The 10,557-nt window shown below is 38.2% G+C and overlaps 1 protein-coding gene across 1 annotated transcript in view; it reads left to right on the top strand.

Annotated features, from left to right (window-relative positions):
- RBM15 (RNA binding motif protein 15) overlaps window positions 1-10,557 on the top strand; it is a 1,133,685-nt gene that overhangs the window by 860,814 nt on the left and 262,314 nt on the right. The window lies entirely within an intron of this gene.

Raw genomic sequence — 10,557 nt, 5'->3', positions numbered from 1 at the left:
ATTTACTGTCATACAGTTAATTCATTCGTTCTCTACAAGTTTCATTCCCGATATAAGCTTTTTTTTTTTTTTTTTTTTTGGTATCTTTATTTGAATGTCCAGATAAAAAGCTTTTCGGAAGTGTCATTTCCTGCGGTTAAACCATTTATCCCCGAAACAGGTTCTCGGGCTTAAAGAGTAAAAATTTTAATTTGGTTGGGAATATAAGGAAGGTATAGGAGAAGTGGTCTGGAACATCCAGTTTCATCTGGTATAGTCAGTCCCTGGGTAAACTGGCTTACACTGTTCCAATTTAGGAGACTGACATAAAGTAGACAGTTTATGGCTTATTTTGATCTTTTTAAGAGTGTCATTCTCCTGAGTCTTTAAGAAACTAATACTAAAGAATCTGATGTTCTGATATATTTAACAGAAAGTGATACTTTACAACTACTGTTCACTCTCTGATAGAGGTAACTTCAAGTATATGGAATCCTGTATCTATAACGTTTTCAATTAATGAGCACTCGCAAATATTTCCCATCCTAAAGGGAGGGAGGTGGTGAACCCTCAATGCTCTCTTGGTTTTGATTATCCTATCTGTGATACTATACTATCCTGTACTTTAAAGAGTTGTCTATTCTTGCTTGTCCCAATTTCTCCCTCTTCATCCCTTCAGGTCCCTGAGTGGAACAAACGATTTGTGCTCAGCTGCTAATCTAAAGGTTGGCGGTTTGAACCCACCCAGCAATGCCACTGAAGAAAGGCCTGGTAATCTGCTTTATTGTCAGAGATTGGGCTCCCAGTGAAGCTGACTTTTAAGATGGACTTTGATATGAAAGGAGTTTATTAAGAATTAGTACCTAGAGAAGGAAAGGAAGCAAAATTGGCCCAAGGGAGAATTTGGGCTGTTAAGTTTCAACAAAAGAGATTGCCTTTCCTGCATGGAGCTCTAAAAATGAGATGAATTTTCAAAGTTTTACTGAGTTTGGTGAGTGGGCTAGACCTTTATACCCCATGGCAATCTATCACTGAATGCCGGCTCTCCCAGGGAAGGGGGCATGCCCTTGGGCAAGAAAGATTTCTTTAGCTAAGGCGCTTACTCAAGGATGCTGATAGCCGAGGCCTGTCTGCTGGCAGCACTGCCCGCAGCTGGAGGAATAAGAGAGCTTTGGGAGGTGCATCACAGCATCCGCTGCACTTGTTAAACCGCTGATGCAGCTATGTGTTACAATTGATGCTGATTATCTCACACTCATTCAAAATACTCTGCTCAGCAGCACTATTAATTCTCTCTCTCTTGATTCCACTGACAATATACTTTCCTGGTTTTTCTCCTACCTTTTTGTCTACTTCTCAGATTCCTTTGCAGATATAGTCTTCCCTTTTCAACCATTAAATAAAAGAGTTCCTTAAATCTTGACCATTAATGCTTTATTGTCTCAAACTTTCTTGAGGAAAATTATGAATTGGTAAAAGGAACAACAAACAAGAAGGTAAAACTTATTTTACAATACAACCTCAACATATTAAGCAACAGCTGAAGGGAGGGAAACCAAAAAAAACCAAACCCTTTGCCATTGAGTCAATTCCATCTCATAGTGACCCTATAGGACACAGTAGAACTGCCCCATAGGGTTTCCAAGAAGCAGCTGGTGGATTCAAACTGTGACCTTTTGGTTAGCAGCCAAGCTCTTGACCACTTTGCCACCAATAGATTAATAAGTTGAAAGATGCAGAAAATGATTTTACACACACCCCTGAGAAATTAACAGTTAAAGGCAAAAAACAGGTATGGATATCAAGCTCTAAATACAATGAACACGATCAAGCTATTAAATATATAAGAAACTCTCATCAGATAGCTCACATTTTCTTTTTTTTTTTTTGTAGCATACATAGAACAAGTATAAAAATAAACCATGTATCAGGCTACAAGGAAGCCTCAATAAGTTTCAAAGAATCAGTATTATACAAACTACGTTTTCCAAACAAAGCAATTAGCAAGTCAGAAAACAATAACAAAACATACTTAGAAAACAAATAACCTACTAATAATTACCTTTTGATTGCACACGGAATCGTATGGAAAGTGAAGTGAATATATCATAAAGTAAGAATGTTAAAAGCAAATGAGTTAAACATTGAACTCAAGAAGTTGAGAAAACCAAAAGAAATAATAAATGAAGGAAATACAGATCAAGAAAGTTAGTCTAATAAACTGACTCTAAAAAGATCCATGGTAGAGAGAGGCTTTTGGCAAGATCCATAAAGAAAAAAAATAAGAGACGATACAAGAAAAATACAGGTGAAAAGGGAGGAACTACTATAAAATACTTTTTTACAGCAGAGATGTTTATTTGAGAATATTATAAACAATATATACAATACTTGCTGGAACCTGTTAGGATGATAAACTACCGTGAGTTGCTGGTTTCTTTAAATTACAAAATGTGAAATATATATTCTAGGTATTAAGAGGAATTTTAAAAGTTGTCAGGGAGGCCAAAGGCGGTCTTAAAATTATGGATGTATGTGGCAGGAGAGGCAACTGCAGCCCAGGGTGGAGCACAGAGGACACAGTGAAAGAATTGCCTGGAAAAGTGCAGTTTTAAGTTTTTCAGTTGTCTTCCTCCCACATTTCCTTGAGATAATCAGTGTCTGCCCAGTCACAGAAGAAATTTGAGGAAATAGTCCATACCTCTGGTGCAGGTGTTCATGAAGGTAATACCAGGTAAGCAAAGCAGTACCACTGAGGTGATGAGCTGAATAAAACAGATATGACCAGGATAAGGCATTTATTTCTCCATTTCTCTCCTTCAAAATCCTTAAGTTTTGTAGATTATCATCTAGGGAGACAGTCTCCTATAATTCTACCTACTCTAAGGGCTTAAAGGTGAAATACTGACTCAAGGAGTTGGTTTGTGGGAGAGCAGCAAATAAGAATGACTAACTGGTTTGGTGATGCCCAGAATTCTGTGTCCTAAAGCTCAACCCATTCCAAACCTGCTTCATTTTACTGGAAAATGACATAAAGATCTGGCCTTTGGCCCTCATTCAACACACAATAGCAGACAAAACAACCAAAACCAGTAGGAGAATATGATATTATAAGCCAAAGTAACTAAAAAGGAATACAACTATCTCAAAAGAAAACAAATAGAACAATTGAAATACACAATATGAAGAAAAGTTATCAGAAGAAACAATCCAAATACCTAAACTATGCATTATCAAGTTAAAGTGATACAGGAAAACAAAAGCAATAGAAAAATATCAAAGAAAATTAAAAAATTAGGTCTAAAAATATGAATTAGGATAAAGAACATGATAAAATCAGAAAAACCAGACCTGTTGCCTTCCAGTCAATTCCCACTCATAGCAACACTATAGGACAGGGTAGAACTGCCCCATAGAGTTTGCAAGGAGTGCCTGGTGGATTCAAACTGCCAACCTTTTGGTTAGCAGCTGTAGCACTTAACCACTATGCCACCAGGGTTTCCAAGAAAGTGGTAGATGAGACAAATAGCTTAATGCATTCATGTAAGAAGAGAACAGATGGAGAAATTTAAGGAAAACTTTAGAACAATGGGAAGGATTAAAAGCAAATAAACAACGAGCTTGAAGATCTGTCCATCCAAACGTAACAAACTGAAACGCAAAGAGAAAAAAGAATGAAAAAGAGAACAATATCCAAGAACAGCGGACCAATTAAAAATGTGCAACAATATGTAATGGGAATACTAGAAGGGGAAGAAAGGGAGAAAGGAGCAGAAGAAATATTTGATGTAATAATGGCTGAGAATTAAAAAAAAAAAAAATGAAAGAAACTGAACCACAAATTCAGGAACATAAGAGAATACCAAACAGCGTAAAACCAAAAAACCCCAAACCCATTGCTGTCAAGTCGATTCCGACTCATAGTGACCCTATAGGACAGAGTGGAACTGCCCCCATAGAGTTTCCAAGGAGCTTCTGGTGGATTTGAACTGCTAACCTTTTGGTTAGCAGCAGTAGCACTTAACCACTATGCCACTAGGGTTCCCCCAAACAGGATAAATACCCAAAAAACTACACCTAGGCATATCATACTCACTGCAGAAAACCAAAGACAAAAAGGTAATCTTGAAATCAGTCAGAGAAAGGGAGGTACCTTATATATAGTGGAACAAGAATAAAAATTACATCAGATTCCTTATAAGAAACCATGCTATCAAGAAGAGAGAGCAATAGAATAGTGTCAAAAGAAATAAACCATTTACCTAGAAGTTTGTACCCAGCAGAATTATCCTTCAAAGGTGAAGAAGAAATAATGATTTTCTCAGAAACACAAAAACTAAGCTTTCTAATGAAATAAGTATAAGTGAGGTAATTTTTTTTTTTTTAAGGTAATGTCACCAGTAGACCTGTTCAGGGCAGTGGGTTTCTATATGTATGGCCTTTCCGGCTCTGGGTTTGTAGCTCTGCTAAAAGGCGATTTGTTAGTCCACAGTCTTGCAAAGGAATTGGTTAGTCTACTATGCAAATAAAGTGTGTAAAACCCCTGCAGGGATTGGTCAAAAAAAAAAAAGTGTAAAACCCCTGCAGGGACTGGTCAATTACTATGTAAATAAGATGCTTCTGGCCAACCAAGGGGACTGATTAATTTTACCATCCTGCTAGGCTTAAAAGAGCCAATCCCACAGAGGTTCCTATCTGATATAATAGGTAATTGTTTGTTCAAAGTAATAATAGCAACGATGTATTGGATAGTATAGCATATGGATATGTGACATGAATGGAAGCAATGTTATAATGGATAGAAAGGAGAAATTGGAAATACTCAATTATAAGACGACTGCCCTACTCCTGAAGCAGTATAGTGTAATTTGAAGGTACACTTAGATTAGTTGTAAACATATAATGCAAACTCTAGAGCAACTTCTAAAAATTTTGAAAGAGAAGAATTGATATGCTAAGAGAGGATAGAAAGTTGAATCATACAAAATGACCAATTAAAAGCAGAGAAGTGAGAAAAAAAGTGGAAGATAAAAAGAGAAAGAAACAATCCCAACTGAAGCCCTAGCAAGTTAATTTGTGGATACTGACAAATTGATTCTAAAGTTTAAGATAGCTTAATGCATGCATCTAAGGAAAGAATTAGAGAACTGATAGAACAATCTAAGGAAAACTTTAGAACAATGGGAAGGAATTAAAAGCAAGTAATCAATGGGTTTGAAGATCTGTCCATCCAAACTTAAAAAACTGAAATGCAAAGAAAAAAATGAAAAAAAAAAAAGAACAGTATCCAAGAACTATGGACCAATTTAAAAGATGGGAATAATAATAGTAATACTAGAAGGGAAGAAAGAGAGAAGAAATAAATATTTGATGTAATAATGGCTGAGAATTAAAAAAGGAAAGAAACCAAAGCAAAAGTAGGAAGGGTGAAAGTAGACATTTAGCCTCTGTATTCAGCCTTTGTTGATGATGGTGGGTGTGGAGCCACTTTTTTTGTGTGATGTTTGGTTAGAGTACAGTAATTACTGTCTAAAAGTTTTTCGTCTTGTTAAGCTGCTCCTTTCCTTGTCCTTTGGATAGAAAGAATATTTTTCTTGCAGCTTTTTTGTTCTCTGTTCCCATTGACATTTTTATATTGCTGGCTTATCCAGCATCCAGTTCAGGATATATGAGGCAAAGGAAAATGAGGGAGTTCACTGCCAGATCATTCCTTAGGTCCCAAGGTTTCTAGCCACCAGTCTGTATCTAGTGTCCATTCATCTGTCCGTCCAGCCATCCATCCATCTATCATATATATACAGAGTTTTTAGCTACACTTACTATATGTGAAAATACATGTACTGTATTTTTCCAGAAGTGAAAGTCTCAATTTTTAGCAGTTTGTAAGATTTTCAGCAGTTTAAGTATGTCCTTTGGTGTGGTTTTCTTTGCATTTAACTTATTTTGAGTTTATAGACATTGTTGAATTTGTATTTTTATGATTTTCATTAATTTCAGAAATTTTTTCACTAATATTTCTTCAAATATTACACCTCCTCTCTTTCTGTCTGTATCTCTGTCTTTTCTCATATATGCCAATTATACATATGTTAGAACTTTTATTAATGTCCCTCCCATATGTCTCTTGTGACTTATTCCATATTTTCTACACTTTTTTTCCTCTCTGTGCTTGATTCTGGATATTTTCTTCTCCCCTGTTTTCCAGTTTACTAATACTCTCAACAATTATGTCTGATATATTATTTCAACCACCTATTAAACTCCTAATTTCAATTTTAGATTTTTCAGCTCTATAATTTCCATTTTACTTTCTTTAACATGCACTTCATATCTCTGGCAAAGTTTTCTGTTATATTTATGTGTCTATTAATAGTAGTTTAAAAATACATGTTTAGTAACTGCAATATCTGAATCATCCAGGGTCTGATTTAATTGTCTACTTTTACTACTTGCTTTTGCTACTGTTGTATAGAATATGTCATAATATTTTATTAGATGCTGAACACTGCATGTGAAAAACTTTAAAAAGATTAAGTTTGTATCTGGTAAGCAGATAGAGTACCAATAGACCCCATCAATCCCGTAAGACTTGGTTTGAGATTTTGTTAGGATTTGTCCATTTCAGTTTTATTATTACTTCTAGGGTATGGTCTGTGTTCCTAGGATGTGGCCATTCTGGGAACTAAACTGAATGCCCAGATGTTTACTAAAGCCCCTTCTCATGCTTTGAACTCCAACCTCTGTCTCCTTGGTACAGCATGGCTGCTGAAATTTCTGCTCAGCTTGTTAGTTTTCCAGCTGCTGTGTTCATTATTGTAAAACTTCAATGTGCATATGCAGCTGAGGGTTTGGCCAATAATTTGATTTATGGTGAATTTTCTCTTGGGCTCATTTCTCTATGGTTTCCACCTCTCTGGGAATTTGCTTAAATTACAGTGAGTTGGTATCTCTGAAATTGATCTCTGCCTCCTTATTCCAAAACTAACCTATCATGATAGGGACCTGAGTAGCATTATCCTTAGTTTTGGAGTATTGACTGGTAAGATATGAGATGAAGCCTCCTAGGGTACCAGAAATGTTCTACATGAATGTATGCATAAGTATTGTCTTAGTCATCTAGTGCTGCTATAACTGAAATACCACAAGTGGATGACTTTAACAAAGAGAAATTTATTCTCTCCCAGTCCAGTAAGCTAGAAGTCCGAATTCAGGACACTGGCTCTAGGGGAAGGCTTTCTGTCTCTGTGGCTCTGGCGGAAGACCCTCATCATCAGTCTTCCCTTGGTCTGGGAGCATCTCAGCGCAGGAACCTCAGGCCCAAAGGACACGCACTCCTCCCGGCACTGCTTTCTTGGTAGTATGAGTTCTCCTACTCTCTGCTTTTCTTTCCTTTTATCTCTTAGATAAAAGGTGGTACAGGCCACAGCCCAGAGACTCTCTGTTTACATCGGATCAAGGATGTGACCTGGTAAGGGTGTTACAATCCTTTTAACATAAAATTACAATCACAAAATGGAGGACCACCACAGAATACTGGGAATCATGACCTAACCAAGTTGATACAGACATTTTTGGGAGAACATAATTCAATCCATGACAAGTACCTAAGATTTCTATATTTTATCATATGTAAGTTATACTATGATAAAAATGTTTTACATTTTTTAAGAGCAAATGCAAATTCTCAAGGGAGGAATGCAACTTGTAAAAAGGAATAAAAAATTAACTAGTATTGGGAGACATTGAAAGTTGAAAATTGACATCTAGAACTTCCAAATCCTAATTAAACCAGGGAGAAAGAAGGAGCTATCATGGAGAGGAAGAGGAAATGGTAAGCACAGGCCAAAACTCTGTCCACCTAAGAGTTGGTGGTATAGTGGTTATGAGCTCAGCTGAATACAAGTGGACTTTCTGGCAAGGCTCGTGAACTTTTACTCACTCTGGACCCTCTGAGTCCTGTTCATCTCACCTCCAGATCTTGGGATTGGAGCCAGCAGCTTACCTGCCATCTTGCCTGCCAATCCTGGGATTCATCAATCTTCATAGCCTGTGAGCAAGAGCCCTGCTCTCTGATTTGCTGATCATGGGTTCGCCAGCACCCATGACTAGAAAAATCAGGAGAAGCCTCAAGTCTGACCCAAGGACTTGGGACGTTCCACTCTCTGCAACCGCTTGAACCATTTCCTTGATAACAATTCTCTCTATATAGATATTTAGATATTTATACACTTTACTGGTTTTTCTTCTCCAGAGCACCCAGCCTAAGACATTCAGTACTGAGAGTGGTTCTAGAGAACTAAAATTGTAAGGATGAGTTTTCTAAATTGGTTCTCAAGTCTGATTAGTCTTAAAGATGTGGATAACTCTGCTTCCAGCACAAAAGAGGGCACTGCTAATCCATGGTGTGAGGTGGTAATAGAAATACACAAAATATCACCACCAACAGATCAGGTATTGGTGAAAGGCAAGGATCTAGGTGCTTGTATGTTTGATACCTTTCTCCAATTTTGTCATAAAGAGAAGTATAACGAAGCTAGTTGGTTGGTCCTACTTCTGCTAAACAATCCAGTGAAAGAAAGAGATGAGCTCAGGGCTTCAGATTCAAAGCTCAAGCACTGCATAAATGACCTCAAAGTTTCTACTTGTGCCTTGAATGAAATCCTTATATCTTGTAGTAACAGCTGATATTGCCAAAAACTAAACCCAGAGTGTTATTGTAAGAGTGGCTGAATTACAATGCCGACTCAATTCCAACCTGGAGCAGTGTCTGAAGTTAAAGTGAGGGCATTGATTGGGAAGCAATGGGGTCCTGAAACTTGGGATGGCGACATATGGGCAGATAATCAGGAAGCTGGACACACTGAGTCCCTATATGCCATTGAATCATTCCTGCCAACAGAACCAGCCCTCTCACTGTCATCTGAAGAGATTACTACAACTTTGCTAAGATACCCTCTGCAGTAAAACCATTAGCCCCTATACCCCATCTAATAAGATTAACCCAGCTGTGTCAAAAGAGCCTTTGCCGTAGTCATTGCCTGGGGCATCGCCTGAGGCAGTTGCCTTACAAGACAATGCTGAAGGTTCTCAAAACCCATCGCCACCAATTTTGGCTTCTAAACCTAAAACTAGACTTAAGTCCCAGTGAACCCCAAAGGGTGAAGTACAAAGTGTGACCCAGGAGGAGGTAAGCTACAAAACAACTGCTTGACTTTTCTAATAGGTACAAACAGAAACCTGGGGAATATGTGTGAGAATGGCTATCAAGGGTGTGGGATAATGGTGCAAGGAGCATAAAGATGGATCGGTCTGATATGGGCCCACTAAGCACAGATTCTTCATTTTGTGTTTCAGCTCAAGAGGTTAGGAAAGGATCTAATAGTTTATTTGGTTGAGTCACTGAAGCATGGATTATGCCATGGCCTACACTAAATCAAGTTAAAGTACCAGGCCTACCTTGGTATACTGTAGAAGAAAGTATCCAAAGGCTTAAGGAAATTGACATGCTAGAGTGGATTTAGCAAGTTAAACCCACAGATTCATACACAAAGTGCCCAGAAGACACACCTTTTACCACAACAGTAAGGAACAAATTTGGAAGGGACCGCCAGCGTTCTTGAAGACTGCTGTGACTGCTATTTTATGTACGTCAAATTTAACAGTGGGAACTGCCCTAACTGAATGAAGACACCTAACCACAATGGGGTTGATTGGACCCTGTGGTAGTAGGAGTCAAGTGGCAACACTCAGTCAAGAAAGACAAGGTGGGCTTGGTTACTGTAATGGATAGTGGAGTCAAAGTAGTAATCAGAATAGTATGATTCTTGTGGACTTAAGGCATTGGCTACTTAGTCACGGTGTCCCAAGGAGTGAAATAGATAGGAAATCTACTGGATATTTACTTGATCTGTACAAGCTGAAGAATTCTAGGACAAGTGAACACCAGTCTAACTTGAATTGCAAGAATAGAAAGTCACAGCCCCTCAATAAATTCCCAGACTTGAGCAAGTTTAAAGATCCACAACTCCTTAAAGGAAGGGGAGGCTGGGTCCCCTTGAGGAAGGACTTCAAAACAGTGCAAAAATCTTATACTCTTACACTTTCTCCAAGCATTCCCCAAAGGGATCTACGGCCTTTTACGACAGTGACTGTTCATCAGGGAAAAGGAAATATCAGATTTTTCAGGGATTACTGGAGATTGGCTCTGAACTGATACTAATTCCAGGAGACCCAAAACATCACTGTTGCCCAACAGTCAGAGTGGGAGCATATGGTGGTCAGGGTATTAATGGAGCCTTGGCTCATGTCCGTCTCACAGTAGGTCCAGTGGGTCCCTAAACCCATCCTTTAGTGATTTCCCCAGTTCCAGGATGCACAATTGGAATGGATATACTCAGCAACTGGTAGAACCCCCACATTGGATCCCTGACAAATGGAGTAAGGGCTATTATGGTAGGAGAAGCCTAGTAAAAGCCATTAGGACTGCCTCTACCTAGGATAATAGTGAGGCAAAAGCAATACCACATTCCTGGAGGGATTTCAGAGATTAACGCCGCCACCAAGAACTTTAAGGATGTG

The sequence above is a fragment of the Elephas maximus genome, chromosome 3 (genome assembly GCF_024166365.1).
Source record: "Elephas maximus indicus isolate mEleMax1 chromosome 3, mEleMax1 primary haplotype, whole genome shotgun sequence".
In the NCBI taxonomy this organism is placed as follows: Eukaryota; Metazoa; Chordata; class Mammalia; order Proboscidea; family Elephantidae; genus Elephas; species Elephas maximus.
The sequence above is the reverse complement of the archived record's forward strand: the minus strand, read 5'-3'. Positions and strand labels throughout refer to the sequence as shown.